The sequence below is a fragment of the Lytechinus variegatus genome, chromosome 4 (genome assembly GCF_018143015.1).
Source record: "Lytechinus variegatus isolate NC3 chromosome 4, Lvar_3.0, whole genome shotgun sequence".
Lineage (NCBI taxonomy): Eukaryota > Metazoa > Echinodermata > Echinoidea > Temnopleuroida > Toxopneustidae > Lytechinus > Lytechinus variegatus.
The window spans coordinates 42,961,440-42,983,518 of NC_054743.1; the positions used below are offsets into that span (position 1 = coordinate 42,961,440).

Sequence of the window (22,079 nt, forward strand, 5' to 3'; positions counted from 1 at the left end):
GGGAGTCTTACTTTTGTTTTTTGCTTCGGCAATGTGTACATGTAACTTTGTTATAGTCTGTGGCCTGTAAAATACAATCAGCTATTAAAAATTTAAAACTCAAACTTTTTCAAACCATATATTAAAAAGGGTATGATCAGGGGGAAAATTAAGTAAGGTCTTGCCTTGGGCGAATATAATGCCCAAAAGAACCCTGAAAAACTATTAAAAAAAAAAAACTATGAAATTCTATTTGTGACTTTGTTGAAATGATCTGAACTGCTCTCCTACATTATGAATTTTATGAATCAAATTAAGCGTTTTAATTTTTCAAAAGCTATTTATAGTGAAAAAAACATCCATGACTCACTCACTATCTATGCATAAATGAAATGTAAGCAGAGAGTAAAAAAAAATAAACTTCGAATGTCTGTTTGGTTTACTCTTGTTCTATCACACTGTATGTCAAAAGACTGCCTGATGTTGAGAATATGAACAAGAAAAATTTTGTTGTTTCCTCATTATTAGCATGAATACATATTCAGCTTGTTTTTTTTCTATATTGAAGTACTAGTATTTTTAACCGGTATAATAATAATTGATATCAGGTGCTTTGATATACATGTAGATGGTTCCATACACGGTAGCTTTGTGAGAATTTTTGACCTTCTATTGGTAGATGAGACAACCCTCTCTCATAGCCCCCCCCCCCCCACCCCCATTGCTACAAATCTTCCAATGCTTTACTTTAAAGCTAAATGCTAGTTTTGGTAACGATATCAAAATGAGTTCGTACAGAATCCAATGAAATGACTACCAAAGTGTCTGTTTGTATAAATAAAACGTATGTGCCAAAGGATTCTGGAAGAAATTGTGTAATTGCTGAGAAATCAGCAAATAAGCACAGGATTCGGGTAGAGCGTCGGGCCCGACATTCGAAGCAATAATTATACACTGTCCCACGTGCGCTTATCTGTGTTGGGGATCTTCAGTCTGAACATTTTTCAGCGTAGATTTCAAGATTTCACAAAGTTCAGTTTATGTAACTGTACCAGATCTAGATCCTCGATGATATACTGACAATTAAGCCTTGTTTTACAGACTTTCTCATGAAATCAGTGTTTACTGCAACTATGGGAATTTCTCTTTAAGCCTACTAATTCCAGTTGAAAAATAACAATAAAAGACTTGAAAATCAGAAACTAAACAACAAATTATATTTCCCTATAAAAGTGACCAACCTTGTACAACCAATGCAGTCTTCAACTACAATGGCAAAAGCACAGAATGTGAATGATCCCTTTAAGAATCATAATTGCAAAATAATTAAGTTGCTCACAATCTGTTTACCTTAATAATCTGCTCACCCTTCGCTGAAGCCGGCTACCCAACATGGAAGAATGTGATGAAGCTGTAAGGTATCTGCCAAGAGAAGCAGAAGAAAAGAAATGTCAATGCACTTTTATCAATTTATCCATGATTTATCCTGGGCCCACTTCTAGGGAGGGCAGTGAAGGCAATATCTACCTGTGTACTATAAAGGTCTCAGCAGCGAGTATTCTAAATGCCAAGTATGCACCATGAATGTTAAAATTTCTATGGTACATGGCTAAATGTACATAACGTATGTGAATATAGGTCATACACAGTGGGAGGAACATTATTTTAATGAGCAACCAAATATTTACATGAACATTCAACTCAAACAAACAATCCTGATGCCACACTGAACACAGACTAAATACATGTAGGTATAATATCATACTGTACGTAAAAAGACAGTTTTTTGTACACTCAGTAATTGACATGATTCAATCACTGTGGGAACACAATAGATGTTTGGGACAAGGCATTCTTTTCCAATGACTGCCAAATATTAAGTATTATTATTCATACAGACAATTTTAGAGCCCAAATACAAGTGTTATTTTGTTGGTGCACTCGACCCACTTAAAAAGTTTGTTGAACTCGCATAATATTTTTTTCCGAGGTGACACAATATTGAAAATATTGGACGACTAGAAGGGGAATTCCCGAAATGTACGCACCACTCATCGCGCGCGCATGCAGTTTTCAATGGCAAATGCGCGCTGTGTGTGGAACTGTGACTGCAGAGTGATGAACAATTCCTATTAAATTTTTTCTACAGAGGCTGCAGTAAATCTCTTAATGCAGAGAAAACCAACAACTGTTAGGAAGTTTGGAGTTATATTCGCTTTAATTTCATTTTATCCTATAATAATTTGAATATATTTTAGAAATTGAGGCACAGGAAATACTATTTTTTGAATGATAAATCGAGTGCGTAGCTTTAGGACCCCTTCTATATCGGGCGGCGAAATCAAGAGGTGTTCGAAAAACACGACGGGATTTTCGTATTAGTGAGTTTCTGATATTTTCTACTTGGTTAATGATCTATAGAATGTTTGCCACAAATTAGTGAAATATAATTTGTTGAAATATTAAAGTTGGGACAGTTTTTATTGTTTGAAAACAAAGTGCGTAGCTTTAGGTCCCCCCCCCCTCCCATCATACAGCAGAGTCAGAGTCTCAGGGCGGGAGGGTAAGTTAAAAATTATTTGCTAAAATTCTCTGTATGAATAATAATCATAATACTGGATGTCCAATTTTTCGGTCAATACAAGGAAATATAGGACTCGCTTTGCAAAATATTGGACTCGTCTTCGACTCGTCCAATATTTATGCAAAGCTCGTCCAATATTTCCTTGTATTAACCTCAAGGCCATCCAATATTATATAAATATTTTGCAGTACTACCGTCAGCTTTGGGAAAGAGAGCTGCTATACATGTACATATGTACATAACATCCAATCTGGACTAACATTTATTAGAATGCAAATCATATAGCTGACTTATAACTATGGTATCTGGCTTTAATAGGCAATGTAAACCGGGGGGGGGCACTCAGTATATAATGCATAGTGGGTATCTGCCGCGGAGGGGACCCCCATTTTTACACTCAAATTTCCGTTCCAAGGCATAGCATTTTTGTCTTATGGGAAAAAGAACAAAGAAAGCCGCTCCAAAGCATAGCATTTTCTTCTTATCGAGAAAAAAGAAAGAAATCCGCTCCAACTCTTCGCATATTTTTTGTTGTGCCGTTCCGGTCGCATTGATCTGCTACAATGAGCTGCAATTTTGGTGAAAAGCGGCCACAGAGCGCTGTCCGACCATCGCCTCTGCGCGAGCGCATCTGGGGCCGTGCCGCCGGGCTAGCTGCATCATGCACGCATGCCCGTTCCATAAGGATGCATACGCAATCTGATGCTGGCGATCCGTTCCAAGGACCCGTTTTCACAAACATTTGTAGTTCCGAAGCCCGTTCCTAGGACCCTCCTTTTTAAAATACGCCCGCTCCAAGGCCCCCATTTTTTGTCTCACCCGCTGCACACCCCTACCACTTTTTTTGGTCGAGTACCCCCCTCCCCCCCCTCGGGAATGTAATCCAGGGGGGACACTCGCATACATCGATGGTACGGGACATGCCGCTTTGATGATTGACCCCCTTTTCAGTCCTCAATTATAGTTCTCTAGATACTCCATTTGACAAATGTTCCGCTATTAGAAGCCACCCGCACAGCTCACAAGAGACCTGTTCGAAACATCTCTGTTCCACAGGCCTGCCAAAATTGTCCAAAGCGAGCACCGCAAAGCTACATGTACCTGCATGCATGGTTTCACAAATCCCTCAAACCACACCAGTAGCACCCACGTGCACAGTGCTAGCGTGCACCGTTTCTACAATACGGTACCGTGATCCTGTTCCGTAGACCCTGTTATCCATACTGTTCAGTATTTTGTTTAGTTCCAAAGACCCTATATTTTACCCTTGTAGTCAGTTCCTTACACCCCCATTTCAGAGTTTCATGAGGCACACCCCCATTAAAAAGTAATTTGAGTGCCCCTCCCCCCCTCCCCCTGTGTGAAAGCATGAAATGAATTAACGAGATTTTTTAGGTCTCAAGTCCTTGTAACTTGCAGGTAGGCATACATGAAAGCACCTTTTGACAATGTTGGCCAGCAGAAGGTAGTCTGCAGGCAGAGACCCTGAGTAAAACTTTGATCAACAAGTGGTTCTTCACACAAGTCTAGCACAATATGCAGACGAGTCACTGCCACAGACTTTTCAGGATCCATATGAAGTAGGCTTCCTACATGTAGTTCCTACAGGATGCATATGAAAGACTAGTAATTCACTTTGCATATATTTGCCTTCAAATGGAAAGGCACTGAAGCTGACCTACATAAACTATGGGCACCTACCCCATCAAACCAGTTAAGCCATACTCAGGAGAAACCATGGTGCAAGACTGCAACTTTCAGCGTAAAGACCCACAGTAGTCCACCAAAGACTTTTCTATACCAGCTCATTTTGTGAAAAACAAAATTGGCACATCAATAAATGAAAACTCTTGATGACTGGAATACATCTTTAAAAGCATACTTCTTCAATCAAAGAGGGAGCAATTCTTGCATGTCCTGTGCAGATCATAATGGAATTAAAAATCAACCAGCATATCACAAATTTTAGCCAACAATCCTCTCTCACTAATCTTTCTAGTGAATGCGCATCACTGTAGACAGGAAAGAACCTAATTCACTTTGCATGAATGCGTGATAGAATGGCAGGGAGGGTTAGCGACTGGGGACACCCACCCCATCAAACCTGTTAAGCCGGTCTCATGGGCAGACAGGACACCAATCACCAACTCAATTCGCTAAAACCTACAATGCTTCCCTTCAGACATAAAAAATATGAACAAACCCAAATTTGCAGACGTACATGAGGCACATTACTACAGGATAGAATCTAATTCGCTTTGCATAAATGCGTGATGGAATGGCAGGAAGGCTGAGCGGCTGGGGACACCCACCCCATCAAACCAGTTAAGCCGGTCTCATGGGCCAACAGGACACCAATCTCCAAACCAATTCGCTAAAACCCACAATGGTCCCCTTCAGACATCTGAAAAGATGATCCAACACAATACCTAAAACCCACAGCATTGATCCTGAACCTGACCAGTAAGAGTTGTTTTCTTTTTTTTTTAAATTCCCGTATGAAGTGTACAAACTTCTTCTTATAATTGCCAAACTGGGCACAACTGATGTAACATTTCCTTTAATTTATACTAATAAAACAATTATTTTCCAACTGGTTCTCTGAAAACAGGCGACCATCATATGCGCATTACTACAAGAAATATCCCAATTCACTTTGCATATTCTTGATGGAATGGCATTGGGGCTGAGCAACTGGGGACAACCACCTCATCAAATCAATAAGCCACTCTTCTAGGACAACAGGAGAGAAAATGGTACAGCATGTAGGCCAACATGTACCTCTGTTGGTACATCAATCCTCATTTCAATTTGCTAAAACCCACAAAGCCCCATTTCAGACTACAATAAAGACAGTATAAAGAATATACAGACAACTAATTTTTACCCCAACTAGCTCTAATCCAACAGCCTTTATAGAGCAAAGCACTGAATGCCTCCAATGTGATTTTGTGAACGGTTACCTTTCACCAACGCCTTCACCAAAGTCTACAAAATGTGGATGAATTTCTTGAAGGGAATATCTTGGGATTTGAATCAACAGGCTTCTGATTGAAAGAGAAGAGTCGGTACAACTACACCACAGGACTGTACTACATTTAGGCAAATTACAGAATGGATATTAAGTTACCGGTATCAAAAGGGTTGGCATGAATCCTCCTTGATTTGTTAAATATCCCGTTCACTGCTGAAACCACAGGTGATACCTCATTTTAAGGCAACAATTATAGGACTAGACAGATTTTAGGTCCTACCGGTATTTTTTATATCACAAAGAAAATTTCAACCATTTTTATTCTCACAAGTCTCACATCTCACAAGCATTGTCAACATTTGAACATAAATGATAATGCTAAAATGGCAAATATTTATCAGGGAAGTGACCTCCCATTTCCCTGGATTTATATCGCATAATTTTTTGCTTGTCTGAATGTGTCAGAGACCAAAAAAAAGGAGTTAAGGAAGTGGCTGGAGTCGGTAAGGATCCAACGTTGTCTCGTTGACTCCCTGCAGAGAACAACGAGGGATAAAGGCGAAATCAAATCAGCTCCAATCTGCACGGGTATATGGGTCATGCTCATCATGAGCAGTGCCAACCACGTATAAGGACTTACATGTATGTATGTACATGGTGCATTTACCAGGGAAATATAAACAATGATACATGTGCAGCTTCCATATGATGCAAAATGAAATTACCCAGTAAGTACAGTTAATACACTGTTGAACTGCTGCTCGATGATTTTTTAAAAATACAAAATATTTCAACACTTTCATCCACTATGAAGGACCACAGACATTTTCACAAGATTTATAAGAAAAATATACATTGTGAAAAACGCTTTTATGGCTATGCAAATACATATACACAGCATATATAAACACATAGGCCCATATAGTGTACTGGTGTTCACAAACTACATGTATATGTAGTTCAAAAAAAGAATATCCCAAAATTCCTACGGGGCTACTCTACATGTAGATTTACTGCACATTTTCCTATCCTAATGATTTTTCTCTTCTGATGAACAAACTTCATTCCTCTGCTATCTTCTGAAGATTGCAAACAACTGAACAGACTGCAATTATATTCTAGTATTACTGATCCAACAGTCTTGTGCATCTCTGTGTAAATACAATCACACACCTTGATAACATGATCACACTCTCATTTTACTAATGTTATTGCTTTCTCGAGATTTTCAAGGTTTTCTACATGTATATACCCCCACCCCCTCCTTCCCACTATAGCCTTGATCATTTCATATCTGTTTTCCTTTGTGTTTAATACTGCATGATCTCATTATCCGTTTTCTAATTCTTCCCAAACTTTCTCCTTTCCTTTTATAGAAACCCTTTCTTTCTTTATTACTTCCTATTGACATTCGTTCTATTTAAAAAGAGCTTTAATTTGCGTATAACTCATCTAATGAGTTTTGATAATTGCATGTATGCTCCGAGTTTTTAAGCATGGTTGGTGTTATAAAGTTTTGTCAACTATCTCTAGTCGATACCAACACCAGGGCCCCATTGCATAAAAGTTACTGTCTTACGGTTACTTTGCCATCCAATGGTAACTACCATGGTAACGCTGATCAACAACCAATCAAAATCAAGGATTCCAGACAAGTTATCATTGGATGGCAATGTTACCATAATGATGATTGGTAACTTTTGTGCAACAGGGCCCTATACCATTAACACATTTTAAAGAAATATGTGGGGATCATTTTAATAGATGGCACTGATTCTTCAGACACATGTAGTAATGGTACACTTGTAGATAATAGCAAACAATCAAGAAGTTTAAGAGCTACATGTTTTTAAGCCATTTTTGCTTAAATAGGAAATGTTCTTTAACCTATAGTATGTGGGCCAGTGTAGAAACCTCCCTCCCCCCTTAGGGATTTTTCGCAGTTATGTTTTTTTTATCATTCGGACCCCAAGGAATCGGAATCCACTTGTTGTTTTTTTTCTAATTGGTGGGTGTGGCCGCTCGGGCTGTTGCCAGATGAAGATGAAAATGAAAAAGGTCAATAACTTTTGAATTGTCCGTGTAGTATAAAATTGGACTCAAATGAAGGATAACTGCATTTTATTCTAGTTGATGTATAATTTGATGGGTTAATACAACCCGTTGCCATGGCAACAGTATATTAGTTTTTTTTAAACGTGAAAAATATTAAAATAGACGTGTTTTCACTGTTAAACTGTTATTAAATTGAAGATTATTGTAATTTTGCTTTATGCTTCTCATGCTCATTGTTCTACAAGCAGTTTCTATGACAACAGAATCAAATAAGTCTTTAAAAAAATAGAAACTGCTAATGACAAGGATTTTTCCTATCCATGTTTTTTTTCTTTTAATGGGGAATCCCAGGAATCGGAATCCACTTTTTTTCTAAGTGGTGGGTGTGGCCTCTAGAGCCGTTGCCATGGCAGCGAGAGATGAAAATGCTAACTTAAAAAAACAAGGCAAAAGCAATTTTGTGTCTAGCCCACTCATGAAAATAACCAGAAATATTGTGATTTGTGAGGGCACGCAAGAGAATTATATCAAAACTTCATTGTGAAATGACTGGGATGGAATTACAGTTGTCATAAGAGTCTTGCATGTAAACTTTAATGTTGACCTGAAAATGACCTTTGACCTTACCATGTGACCTCAGACTGCAGCATAAGATGCAGGTCCCCCAAGTCCATCTACCATCCAAGTTTGGTTGAAAAGCGACTTACGGTTGCGGAGTTAGGTGTCATAAGAGAGTCTTGCATGTAAACTTTAACGTTGACCTGAAAATGACCTTTGACCTTACCATGTGACCTCAGACTGCAGCATAACATGCAGGTCCCTCAAGTCCATCTACCATCCAAGTTTGGTTGAAAAGCAACTTACGGTTGTGGAGTTATGTGTCATTACAGGTTTGTGACAGACGGACGACCTTTGGATCCCCAAGTCTCGCCTTCACCTTTGGTGGGCGAGACAAAAAGCGCAATAACTTTTGAATTAGTTTAGTATTATTATATATGTATTTGTACACACTACATGTAGGACATACATGCCATCTACTCAAGATGGCAAAGTATTCAATTGAATACAACTCTAAGTTTTCCCTAATTCACCCAATCTCAAGTTTCCCCCAGAACAAACATCATCATGCTCATGGTATTATTTTCACACCCCTCTCCATTCCAACCCCTTCTCACAAGGGGAGGATGTCCTTTCGGGGGACGACTGTGCTGCAGGCACTCAAACTGTCTTCATTATTAAAGTTTATTGACCCTCGTGTATCCTCTCCTTATACTACAAGAGTAGTACCAACTAGTACTGGGGTATAGTTTATATTTGTATTGAAGGAGTGGAAAGAGGGGCTGATATATTGCACAAAACCTGAAGAAATGTCAAGTTTTAATTGGGAAGACAACAATGTAAGCTCAGGAGAAAGAAAATGATTTTTTTTTGTAAAGAAAGAAACAGAAAGACTAGGGGTCCGTTGCAGAAAGAGGTGCGTTTAAACGCATGTCAAAAAATCAATTGCAAGTCCCAAATGCACACTGTGGATTGGTTGAAAATCAAGTTGGGCATGATTTTTAGAGTTGCGTTTGATTGCAACTCTTTCTGCAATGGGCCCCTAGTCTTTCTGTTTCTTTCTTTACGAAAAAAAAATCATTTTCTTTCTCCTGAGCTTACATTGTTGTCTTCCCAATTAAAACTTGACATTTCTTCAGGTTTTGTGCAATATATCAGCCCCCTCTCTCCGCTCATTCAATACATATATCCACTATACCTACATGTAGAATGTATTCCTCTCCCCCTCCACCATTTCTCCTTTACTATACTGTAATACTGTCCCCCTTCCTTTCTCTCTCTCTCCCTCATTTTCAGTGAATTTTCTTTGTCTCCCCTATTCTGATTTTTTAATCTCAGAACCATTTTCAAACACTTGCATTCTAATTAAAAAGGTGGTGATTTTACCAAACAGTCAATCACCCTTATCCAGTGCAAGGAATTAGGCTTCAAAATTAATCCCCCAAAGTCTGCGTTATATCAGTCTCATACTATACATGTACATGTAAACATATAGTTCACTATCTACCTAAGATAGCAAAGTCCTGAAAACGGCATAAACTGGCCTAAATTATTTTCTAATATAGTTAATCCAGGCTTATCTCAAGCTTCCTTGAGCAAACACAATTATGTCTTGGGGCAAGGCTTTCACACTTTCTGCTATTCTGATCCCATTTTGCTTTAGATGATTACCCTAGAGGCATCCAAAAATTCCCTTTCACAACCGACCTGCTCTCGGTCTCTCTTACCATGTATCTCTCCCCCTCCGTGTCTCTTTCTCTTCCATGCCTGCTCTCTGTGCTAAATCTAGCTTTATTAATGCATCATTTTCTTCTTTGCTTGCTCTCTCTCTCTCTCCCCCCCCCCCCCATTTTTCCTCTCTTCTCATTATTTTCCTAAGCAAAAAAAAAAATCAGCCCCATTTTTGTTAACGCTTGGCAGAACCCAGCACATTATAATGTGCCCTCTCACTTGAAGGGGATAACTTGTTAATTATTCAATTTTAATTATGTGTGTCATCCGTTTTCTGTTAAAGTCCCATTAATTTCATGGACAGTGGGAAATAGGGTAGCCACTAATGTATACAATGATGTATTGCAAGTATACAAAATTTATGTTTATTGGAAATCTGGAGTTCACAGAGATAACAGAACGAAGTGAAACCTCCATAAAAGGACCAAGGGGCAAACATTCTAACCCTCCCTTCAACCATCGACTACCAACCCTTTTCAGAAGAGGTAGCATCTTCCCCTTTTCCTTGTTCATTACTTCATAATTCTATATATTTAGAGCATTTAATTTTCCCTTTGTCTTTAATGTGCTCCCTGAAAGTGGAACTCATGTCCTGTCAAGGGCAGATCCAGGATTTTCCTGAGGAAAATTTGACCAGCAAAAAAAAGGGTCCTTGCTTACAAACGGGGTGGGGGGCACACTTGTGATAGAGCAGCATATTTATATTTGTGCTTCTAAAAATGGGGGGGCACGGGCCGGCTGTGCCTCCCCCCCCCCCCCCCCCCCCCCCCTGCTCCCATGCTGGTGCTCCATGCATTGCTCTCTGCATCAGTCTTGGGTTCATGTACTTCATGCAATGCTGCCTGAACTCAAATACTTTACAATGCATACACAAACATGCATAGATGGGACTGGAATGAATATGAAAAACGACCACAATTCCCTCATCCTCCCAAAAGACGGATTGCCCCTTCAACCATGACACTTGTTCTTCACAGTACATGATCACGTCTGGTTTCATGGGGTTAGAATCACCCACTAAAAGAGGGCAGTTTCACACTCTGGGTTAATAATTCACCCAGCTATGCCTAGGTAATGAAAGCGATAGATCACCAAAAGCCAAAGGCTCTCAAATTGCCCAACGGAATATGAATTGGGAGAGATGAGACTTACTTTTTAAGAGATACGACTGTGTATTCACCAGACAAGAACTTGTCAAGTATTGGGAGATATTTGATCAAATCAAAACTCAAAAGGAGTACATGTATGTGTATGTACAACACCAATCAAACGCAAACTTTTTTTTGCTTTCTGACAACTACATGTATAAATAACAAATAATTTCAATGAGATTATCTCATTTTTTTCAAACCACTGTGACTGTTAAAATATGCATTACATATTTGAGACGATTTCTGTTATCATTAGTAACAGTTTAACAAGATCAAAATATAACCATTATTGTATATTAAAGAAGTGAGGGTTATCTGGTTCCAATGTCCTAAAAGCACATTTCTAATAGACTCCAAAGAAACCAGATTGGTCAAATTCACAACAAATAATACAAAAAAACTTAAGAAATTCTGAAGAAAAATACTTTATTCAGGTAAAACTTTTTGAACTTTAGATTGGTGCCATCAATCACAGTTTACTTTCTTGGAAAGTTAATGTCATCCCTGATGAAACTACATGCGTACAAATAGCCAATGTGTGTACTCTGCACTTGAAGAATGCAATGTCCCAATTCTGTTTGCAATTAAAGAGTAATCATCAAAGTAATCTGCATGTCGGCCATGATGAGCTCCAGTGTTTGCTAAGCATTTGCCTGATACAACATGGACGGAAGGGTGAATCACTGGGCCACGAATTCCTCCACTTATCCTGACAAGAAGTATAAATCTCCGGACCCCCCAAACCAGCCCTCCTGCAGGCTCTTAACAAGCTTGGTTAATTATTGCCTTTTTGATGTCCATTGCTTTTGGCGTTTGGATTCCCAGATGATGAATGTTAACAGACTGTTATTGATGTCATCAATTTGAATTGAAGAGACAGTGAGTACATAACTAGAAGAAACTTCATCAAACTTGGAAACATATGTCTGGGACTACATGACTTAAAGAGCACAGGGAGGCCGATCTCATCAAAGGGAAGAAATAAAACTTTACAAAGGATTCCCATAAGCTTGCATTTTTAATAGCATTCAGTATAAAACTTGGCCAAAATATGAACTATAGCCTGGAATATCATTTTAAAAAGTATATCGCTTCACAAGAATTTTCAAAATATCATTATGAATTTGCCCTGTATTATCTGACTGGATGTATTTTGAATTTACTTTCATTCTGAGTAATCTTCTGCAGACTTAATTACATGTAGTTATTATATACACTCCATGTGGCTCTCCCACCCCCTCCCCCTTCTTACTCTCTCTCTCTCTCTCTCTCATTGCTTCAAAATAGTAATGTGTTCTACTAGCAGCAATATTAACCTCCTCCCCCTCTCCTTCAAACAACAACACACACAAATAGAATCATTGAATATTCCATGTCATAAGGCCACATCCACATTCCATCCTTCAAAAATACAGCACATACATGTACTGTAAAAAAACAAACAAAAGTTATTGCTCACTTTTAAAAAAATCTCCACGAATACTCAAATTGAATCCACTTTGAATTTGTCATCCTTTCCAGACATCGCCATCTGGAGCTCAACATCCCATCTTGGTACCATCTCCCAGCAGAGACAACATAAACAGTCCTTACTTCCAAAGAAGAAGCGGTCAGATGATATACGCTCCAATGCCCCTCAATTGATTAGGAGAAATTGCTCAAAAAGGCGCTAAGCCATGACTCAGTGTATAGCTGGGCATATGTCGGGCATTATCCAGAAATGTTTAAAGTAAGCCAGTTACAAATACTGCTCCTCATTTGCAGGCGTGATAATTTCTAGGCTACAATAGCAATAGTGCACACTGTACATGTATGCCAATAGGCAGACGGACATGGAATCCTGATCAAATTTTGTGGTTCTGTTTAATCAGATTTGGGGGCTTTATCTCGTTAGAGATGGGGATAATCCAGCCTGCACGGAAAACTAGATTCCTGCATTATAAGCTCTGTTTTGTTTTTAAACAGGTTCGGGAATCTCTTTGGGGAATTCGACAATGCAATGAGTCACAAATATAATGGCATCTTTTAATCTTACTATTTAAAATACATAATTCAAATTATAGTCTGGCAAGTTAATGAGTCACAAGCCATATCTTTTGGATAATTATTTTGACTACAGTACAGACTGCAACATCCTACGATGACAAGGTACATTACACCTTGTCAGTAGTTTTTCTTTACATGTAAATTAATATTAAGAAATATATTTTGGTGACGGATCCCTCGTGCTATGACAGTCACAGGCGTCCATACGACGAGTCAAAAAAGCTATTTTATTCATTTTCATTCAAACCACCTGCATGTACATGTAGCTGGTTAAAAAAATGTTAAAAGGGCTGTTTTTCACTTGGCGTAAGGCCGCCATAGAGCAAATGTGATTGAGGTATAATTGACAAACAAAAATATTACAGACTAACATTTCTAGCAGGCAAGCACACCAACCATGGAATGGGATGCTCAAGACACTAAAAATAATTGAAACAAAATTAAAAATATATTACGAAAAAAAACACTTTTTAATAATTAGCTTTAAATTTGCGCACATTTGATTTGATTTGATTCAATTCAATCAACTGAATGGAATATATATAGATATACAAAATTAATCAACCATCTTTATGATGATAATGAGTTTTATGACATTTCATTACCAAATCTTTTCTCTGTGTAGCAATGAAATTGACTTTGTCCCTGAACTACTATCAAGTAAAAACATCAGTGACTTAAGGCCACCGCACATCTTGCGACTGTTCGCGATCCAATCTTCGAACAAATCGTATTTTGCTCATTTCCTGAAAATGTGAATGGAACATGTCATTTAACTAATATTAATTAAAAGAATACTAATATAACCGTGACCATTTTGAAAGATTGCAAGCCTTTATTTTGGAGTAAAGGCCAAATTAATTTCAAATCATAACCAATCATACGACAGCTATGACGTCATTATGACTGATTATTAAATTTGCTTTTATTCTGAGGAGGATAGCATAGTCACAGATTTGAACATAGGTCTTAAAAATCGGACGATGATCTCGAACATTGCACAATAAGATATTACAAGTCTCAATATTAGCATCAAATTCTACGTTTTATTCCAAAATTGAGTCGCAGACCAATCGTAAGGTGTGCGGTCGCCTTTACATGTACATGTAGATCATGCCCAAGAGAAATCATGTACATGTACATGTAATTTTTATTAATCATTCTCAGATTAAATAGTGGCAATGACATCGAACATGACAGAAAGGGACAGAAGCGTAATACCGTACAGCCAATCCAAAAGTAATTGTAACAGACCAGACGTCCTCATTATGAATGCAAATTGAAAAAAATTACTTCATATGGAAAATACTCTGTCAGTCGACATTTTTACATACTCGTAGCATGCTGGTTATTAGAAATGACATGTTTCCATATAAATCATAATGTACAAATATGTGATATGATAATGGCTTGAATACAGTGGATACTGGGTAGTTCATAAATTTGCATAATTGCATCAATTATACATTCCATATCCTCTAGATGTCATGTTTGATTATTACTCATACCTACATGCAAAATTAAACCATGAAATGATATCATTTATCATGCTTTTTATGTACGAGTTCATTGGGTGATTCACATGTACCCTTGTTGGCTCATATTTTGTACTCAGTGCCTCTGATAATTATTCAGACAGAAAGAGTGTTTACAATCTTGACTTAAACAAACATGTGTACATTATCAGAAAGGAAATCAAAGGGTACTATTTCTAAAAGAGAATAAAAGAGAGAATTGTGATTTGAAATACATGTAGTTGCTGTGAATACATGTCATGTCATGTATCATTATATTATGGAGCGTTGTTGCCCAATGGAGTAGTCTCCAGACTTTGAAATAGAGGGTTGTGGGTTTGAATCCAAGCCATGGCATAAATTCCTTCAGCAAGAAACTGATCCACAATGTGCTGCACTCAACCCAGGTGAGGTAAATGGGTACTGGTAGGAAGTAATTCCTTAAGAAGCTGTGTGCGCTATGAACGCCTAGCTTAGCCGGGTAATATAAGAGCGCCTTGAGCACCTAACAAGGTGGATATGTGTGCAATATAAATACCCTATATTATTATTAGTAGTATTATATTGACAAAAATATGTTGTTACAAAAAATGAACTCTCCAGATATTCAAGGAAAATGCTGAAAAGGAGGTTGGAAATAGTTTGAATTTTTATCAATGAGAGAAAATCTTTTCTATGAATGTAAAATTAATCAAGTCATACTAAAGCTCAATCAATACATGTACAGAGTACAGTACAATAGAGAACTTGGCCCCTTCTAAGAGATAGGATTGATCCAATAAACCTCAAGTCTATAGAAATTCATCAGTGTCATAATTTTTTCTTCAGGAAATTTTTACAATGTCATTTGTAAACAAAGAGAAGCATGCTGAATATTTAAGAAAATTATGAATGTATGAATATCGTATCTAGAATTAGACACTGACGTTGCTGGCTTTCCACAGTTGTGGCTGATTGGGTCAATCATAAGACAGGGCCCTGGAACAGATATACAGAATAATGGAAAAGTCACTTTTGCTGAACCTTGAAAAATAGGACAATCCACTCCATTTTCTGTGCATACAGTGTACATGTAGGATAATAATACTGAATCATGATAACTATTGAGAAGATAACCAAAGAAAGCTATATGTTCTTGAGTGCCAAAGATTATCAAAGAAAAACAAATCATAAACCATCAGGTCTTGAAACCACAAACAAAAATAATTCCTAAATGTGTGCATAACCACAGACCAATGAATATTATTCAAATCAAGAAATAAACAGGTAGTCTAATAATGAAAAGCAACACAGGGTCAATGTTACAAACATCTTCAAAGTGAAATGATGATGAAACCAAGAAAGAATTCAGTGAGTGCTGTTTTTATTTTTATCACTGTTCAAAGAAATAAGCACTCATATAGAATGAGAGAAGCAATGACAACACAAATGTACTCTATGTGTGACATTTGACCATCTTGACATTAGAACATAGTTTTGTAAAATAAAGTAGCAGACAAATAAATTGGAATATAATTGCAACTTGGTCCCCGGGGGGGGGGGGGGGCACTTCCATTGAGGAGTGGATACCATGCGAGACCATGGGGTCTCGAAAAGCACCCTAAACACGTAATTTCCATATTCTGAAATGCACCCCTTAACAAGTATTGGCGTGTGAAGCCCTACCCTTACAAGTATTGGAAACAAAACGATACTCATAGCAAATATTCCCTGAAATGATTCCCTAAACAAGTACAGGAATATTTTATTGTTACGGGTCCTTCGGTCGTCGGCTTTACCTCATTTGGACCCCACCTTCTACACTTTGTGCAAATCGAACTCTAAACACGTAGTGTCGGGGCAAAAAGGACATCCTATATAAAACATTTTAGTTTTTTTTTCATCATCCTCGCAAATTTGACTCTAAACATGTAATTTTCCTAGCGAAATAGATACCTTTTTTCACTATTTTTGTGTTTTTGACACCCTTATCACGTTCGTACGTAACGTGCCCTATCGTGAAAGACATCCTTTTTACGTGTTTTTTGGTCGCACATGGTATCCACTCGTCAATGTAAGTGGCCCCCCCCCCCCCCCCCGGCTTGGTCCACATTCCCCTAATTCTCTTCCCACATGGTCTAATCTAATATGTCAACTACTCATTTTGTCTCTTACTCACAAATCCAATATTGTCTAATTTTATTGTTTGCTATACATACATACCGCCCAAATTCCGTTTTTATATAGTGCCAACTACATCGGAACGTTATTACCCAGGTCATCGGATTCAATCGGTCATGCACATCCTCCACTCCCTGGGGAGTATTCCAGTCAGTCGCCATAGGGGCGAACATGGTAGTGGACAAGATGGGCAATGACTTTCATGTCCCACCTGGGTCGAGAATGGCAGTGATGATTGCGTGATATGTAAAACCATATTTCTATTAGAAAATAAATGACAATAAAACCAAGTGATGGTTGGAGTTGCTCAAACTGATACTTTACTAGACCTACATGTAGGCCCTGTTGCATAAAAGTTTATAGTAACTTTGCCATCCAATGGTAACTCCCATGGTAACGATGCTCATTACCAATCAAAATAAAGGATTCCATCAAAGTTGCCACTTACCATTAAAAAACAAAGATACCATAATGGTAAATTTTATGCAACCGGGTCCAGGTGGGCTTAGCCATAGACTGCAGCAGACCGAATGGATACAAACCCATTAGATGTGACACTATGTAGATGATCAGCCATACATGTATGAATATCGGGTCAAAACCAGGATGGACAAGTTCACCTTCAGATCAGGGTAGCGTTTCATGAAAGGACTTGTCAGACGTTTTATCCGACAAGTCCTGTTTTATCCGACAGTTACCATAGTAACACTGCCTCTCAGCCAATCAAAATCAAGGAAAGATGTCAGATCTGACAACTTGTCGGACAAAAATGTTGATGAAATGCTCCCCAGTATGACCCCAGCCTTGATACTACTTTTGTAATTGATTTTCCTATTGAAATCTTAACACAGATGATACTAAGTACCGGTGCTAGAAAAGAATCCAATTGATCGGTCAAGATGCTCTGTCGGGTTTAAACTTGAAGTACATCTAACTCATACAAAACAAAACAATATAACACATCATGAATTATTGCTAGGGGAGGAATGCACAAAAGCTCATCAGCAATGAGCAGTGTGGAGTATTCCTTATAGGTTCTTTGAGCACTTTTCATGTATTGGATGAAAGTCTCTTACAAATTTCTTGACCAGATACCAGGAAGATACATGTACAAAGATGTATGATTACCTTACATGTAAATGTCCAACCCAATCAATCCTTGGCCTATCTCCATCTAAAAAGAAAGATTTTAATACCTCACAAATTATGTATCCTTTTCATTTCATATCCTCAACATCATAACAGGGAAAGACTTCCTTATGTCCCCTCCACTAATTTAACAATACTTCTTCAAAACAGGCTCCTTCTTTCATTCTCTTTTTTTTTCCTTCTTACTTCTGGTTGGAACTTGGATTGAACCTCTCGCTGCAGAACGAGCTAGCAGGAATTGTTGAAAGCCATGGGTTTCATAACAGTTATTGTGTGTATTTGAGATTTGTCAGACGTGTATCAATCAGATATGAATATTTTCGTCTGGGACCGACCTTTAACGTCACCATCCGAAAGACGTGACCAGGGCTCGAACCTCGAACCTCTGCATCAATTTGTAACTTCCCCACAGCTTGGATTACTGGCGCACGCCACAACGCCCAGTTAAACCGATATTACGACAAGTCTACTCTCCAAGAATATTGGGTATTTATTTTTCTGACTAAATAAACCGATGCCATTGTGAATTCATTGCACAAACTCTAGATTTTTTTTTTCCGGAAAAAAATTGCAGGTGATATTACAAGTTATACCTAGGTTTTTTACCTGACTGCTAAGAAAGCAGCAATGCCTGTGAGCAAGCAACCAGGGGACCAACGGCTTAAGGTCCTCTCCGAGGGACCTGGTAATGAGGATAAATGCCTTACCAAAGGGCACTAGCGCACCAATTGGGAATCGAACCCGGGTTACCTGAATCCAAAACCCTCGCTCTACCAACTGGTCTATCGCGCCTCCCAAAAAATAAAGCTGCTATCTTTTGTGGTTGATTTTCACAAATATTTTGTCTTTATCAAAACTGTCTTGAGCTTGACGTCAGTGAAAGTGATAGTGAAAATTTGACAAGCAAAAAAAGTCTGCACCTTCATGGTTGGCGCACTTTGTTTTAATGGCATTTTTACATTAAAAAAATTTATTTTGCTTCTCAAAAGGGGGGCACGGGCCAGCCACTTGTTCACTGCTACCACCCTGCCTGTGGGGAATCTACAGGTAGGACTATGGCATGCCAATGTTGTACAGAGCACATACTTTAAAAAATCATTTAAATATCACTTTTGTGACCAAAACTACTAATTTCCATACAGTTGAGTTGCAAGTTATTTTTCATTAGTAACTTGGGAATAATTTTGTATTCATCAGAGCACTCAAAAACTTGAATTTTGGGCATATTTTTGTGTACGCCCTCTACTGTTGAAAAGTAATATGGCAAGAATATTTTCATTTTTTGATCTCTATTTTTAATTAAGAAAAACATAATTTAAGGAATCAAAATTGTCAGTGTAAAAAAATCAAGCATTTGCCCCAAAGAAATAGAGAAAATTAGCCAAACATTACCACCCTTATTTTGCCACACATGGAGATATAACTGAGAACAAGGTTATATCATAACCTTGTTCATTGAATGAGTGGGGCCAGCTGTGCCCCCCCCCCCTGGATCTGCCAGTCATGCCACTGCCAGTGAGGAGACCAAAAGCTTCAGTCTCTGTATTTTATTGTTCCGCTGAACTGTGTTTGCTCAACTTAAGACATAATAAGTTGGGCCTAGGCTATCTCGGAAATTGTTGAATAAATGATAAATCCCCAGTAACCAGTCTAGTCAGTGAGCTGATATTATGACTATTTTCTATTTATTACTGTACCGTACACCTTATCGCCCATCAAATTGGGGAATTACACAGTTTTTTACATAGTTTACTTCCATCCATGACAAAAATTCACAACCGGCGCGGCCCACCTGTAGTGTAGGCTGTATTAACCTGTGTGCACGTTTCCTATACTCATAATACTGGCTGTAGCGATTCATGCACCCCTACTTGGCCACCCGACGGTATAGGCGGTACTCGGGTATCGGATCCATTCCAGGCACATGCACAGCCAAGGCACAGGACCAAAAGTCCTTCGCGCAAAAACATCTTCCTCTCTTTCTTCTTTTCTCCAGTCAATTACAAGCGAACAAATGCAAGCTAACATGAAAACTTGAGCATAACTTACGTTTTCGATGTCAAAATAACATGGCATTATTATTGTTGTTGCAAATTGCCAGAGCTCGAAATATGCTTTAAAAAATAGATTTTTCATTGACGATTGTTTACACGATCATTTCCTGGACATAGCCTTTTACAAGGTCATACTTTTTATTTTACTCGTTAATCGAGGATAAATATATCTATTTGAAGAACAAAACAATAAATTCATGAAATAAATGGAATACTTTGAAAATTGTAAAGACGTAAGTTAATATTTCAGTCACTTTTAGGTACTTTCATTGTAATTTAGGTACTTTCATACGAATTTTTTTTATCAAATATAGAGCTATTTGCGTTTAAGAAAAGGTTAGACTAAAATAGACAGCGCGAGAAAAAAATCTCCAAAAAAGAGGCAGTGGCAAAAGACTGATTGCCAGCCAAACCAAACTAGAATTAAGAAGACGAAAATTTTACCAAGTGCGATTTACACAAATTTTTTCTTATGTGTGCATATCGTAAGCCAAGGAAACGAATATTTTAATTGGTAGGACCTTTATTTTTCTACATGTATTTCCCGGGGTATTTCCTCTATTTTTCACCAGATGCGAGATGTTCTAAACAGACGAATTATGCTTCCATTCAGGTACTAATGAAATTTGACCCCATTCTATACTTAAAAATATCATACTAACAATGCACGATTTTCTTCATATTCTTAATTTTCCTTATTTTTATTTCTTTAGTTATTCATGTACTAATGTATTTATACAAAATTATATCCTGCACTTTCCACTCCTTTTACACCTCGAGTTCACTTTTGCTTTCTCTGCTGTATAGCATTGCAACCGAAAGTGACAGAAAAGAATTCCTAACATCGAAAGAAAAGTGAGAAAAAAAAGAAGAGGATAAGGAAAAGGAAATTTTAAAAAAAGAAGAAAAAAAAGAAAGGAAATGAAAAAAAAGAAAAGAAGAGAAAGAAGGAGCTGCCAAAGAAAAGAAAAGGAAGAAAAAACGACAATAAAGGAAAAGAAAACAAACAAAAGAAAAAAACATCAACGAAAAGTAAAGAAAAAAAAGAAAATTTAATAGAATAAAATATAAAAATTAAGGAGAAAGAAAGGAATATAACTAAAATAATTTATGAAAAAGCTATTATTACATCAAAGGAAAAAAAACTCCAAAAGCAGTGGCAAAAAATAGATATTTCTTCACTGGTTGCCAGCGAAACCAAACAAAGAGAAGTAGAGAAGCTGAGCTGTGCCAAAAATAGTTAATTTTGTCGCGCATTGAGAAGAAGCATGAGTACCATATAGCAGGCGCGATTTATATGACGACCAGTGGCGTAGCTAGGATTTTTTTCCCGGGGGGGCACTGGGGGGTCCTTGCTTTTTCAGGGGGGGGCACCGGACATTTTTCCGGTGTGTGTGTGTGTTTATGTGTCCACGAGGGCGGATCCGACTTTCGCCAATAGGGGACGGGGCCCAAAATTATCTTCACCTATATCAGTCACTTGTTAGTTTTATTCTTATAAAACAACATAAACATAAAATAATCTCATTAGCCTTATAAAAAGTGCGAGCGCGAGCGATTTTTTTTTACTTAAATGTATTTTTTCCTGAAATTTAATTTTCTGGGCAATGTTATGTGTGATCCTGAACAAGATTCGTATGTACCCCCAAGCGCGAACAGAAATTTTTATCAACTGTTCTAGCATTATCGAAGAGGGACCTGTTAAGGACTGCTTACAGATACCCACGAAGACGGTATATATTACAATAATGCGAGCGCGAAGCGCGAGCAAATTTTTTTGCATTCCGACCTAAAAAAAAATGGTCATTCTAAGCACTTTTTGTATATTAATGGGATAGGTATGTAACTAAACAATTGATGCGAGCGCGAAGCGCGAGAGGAAGAAAATTGAGATTTTAGACCTAAAAGCGGGACACTCTATTCGTATTTTGTAAGTCATAAATAGGATATAGTCAATTGGGTATCATTAATAATGCGATCGTGAAGCGTGAGCAGACAATAAATATTCTGATGTAAAACTGGATAATTTAAATACATTTTAAATAAAGAACATGCACGCCATCGCGCATGTTTTTAATTATTTGTTTAATGGAACATTATGGAATACACGTAGACAATATGAAC

The 22,079-nt window shown here is 37.8% G+C and overlaps 1 long non-coding RNA gene across 1 annotated transcript in view; it reads right to left on the reverse strand.

Annotated features, from left to right (window-relative positions):
* Positions 1-19,967, reverse strand: part of LOC121414109 — a 31,337-nt gene extending 11,370 nt beyond the window's left edge. Inside the window, exons 1-2 of the long non-coding RNA XR_005969807.1 lie at positions 19,951-19,967; positions 1,330-1,401 (exon numbers count right to left, since the gene is read on the reverse strand). This is a non-coding gene — a long non-coding RNA (uncharacterized LOC121414109). The remainder of the gene's footprint in view (positions 1-1,329; positions 1,402-19,950) is intronic.
* Between the last annotated feature and the right edge of the window lie 2,112 nt (positions 19,968-22,079).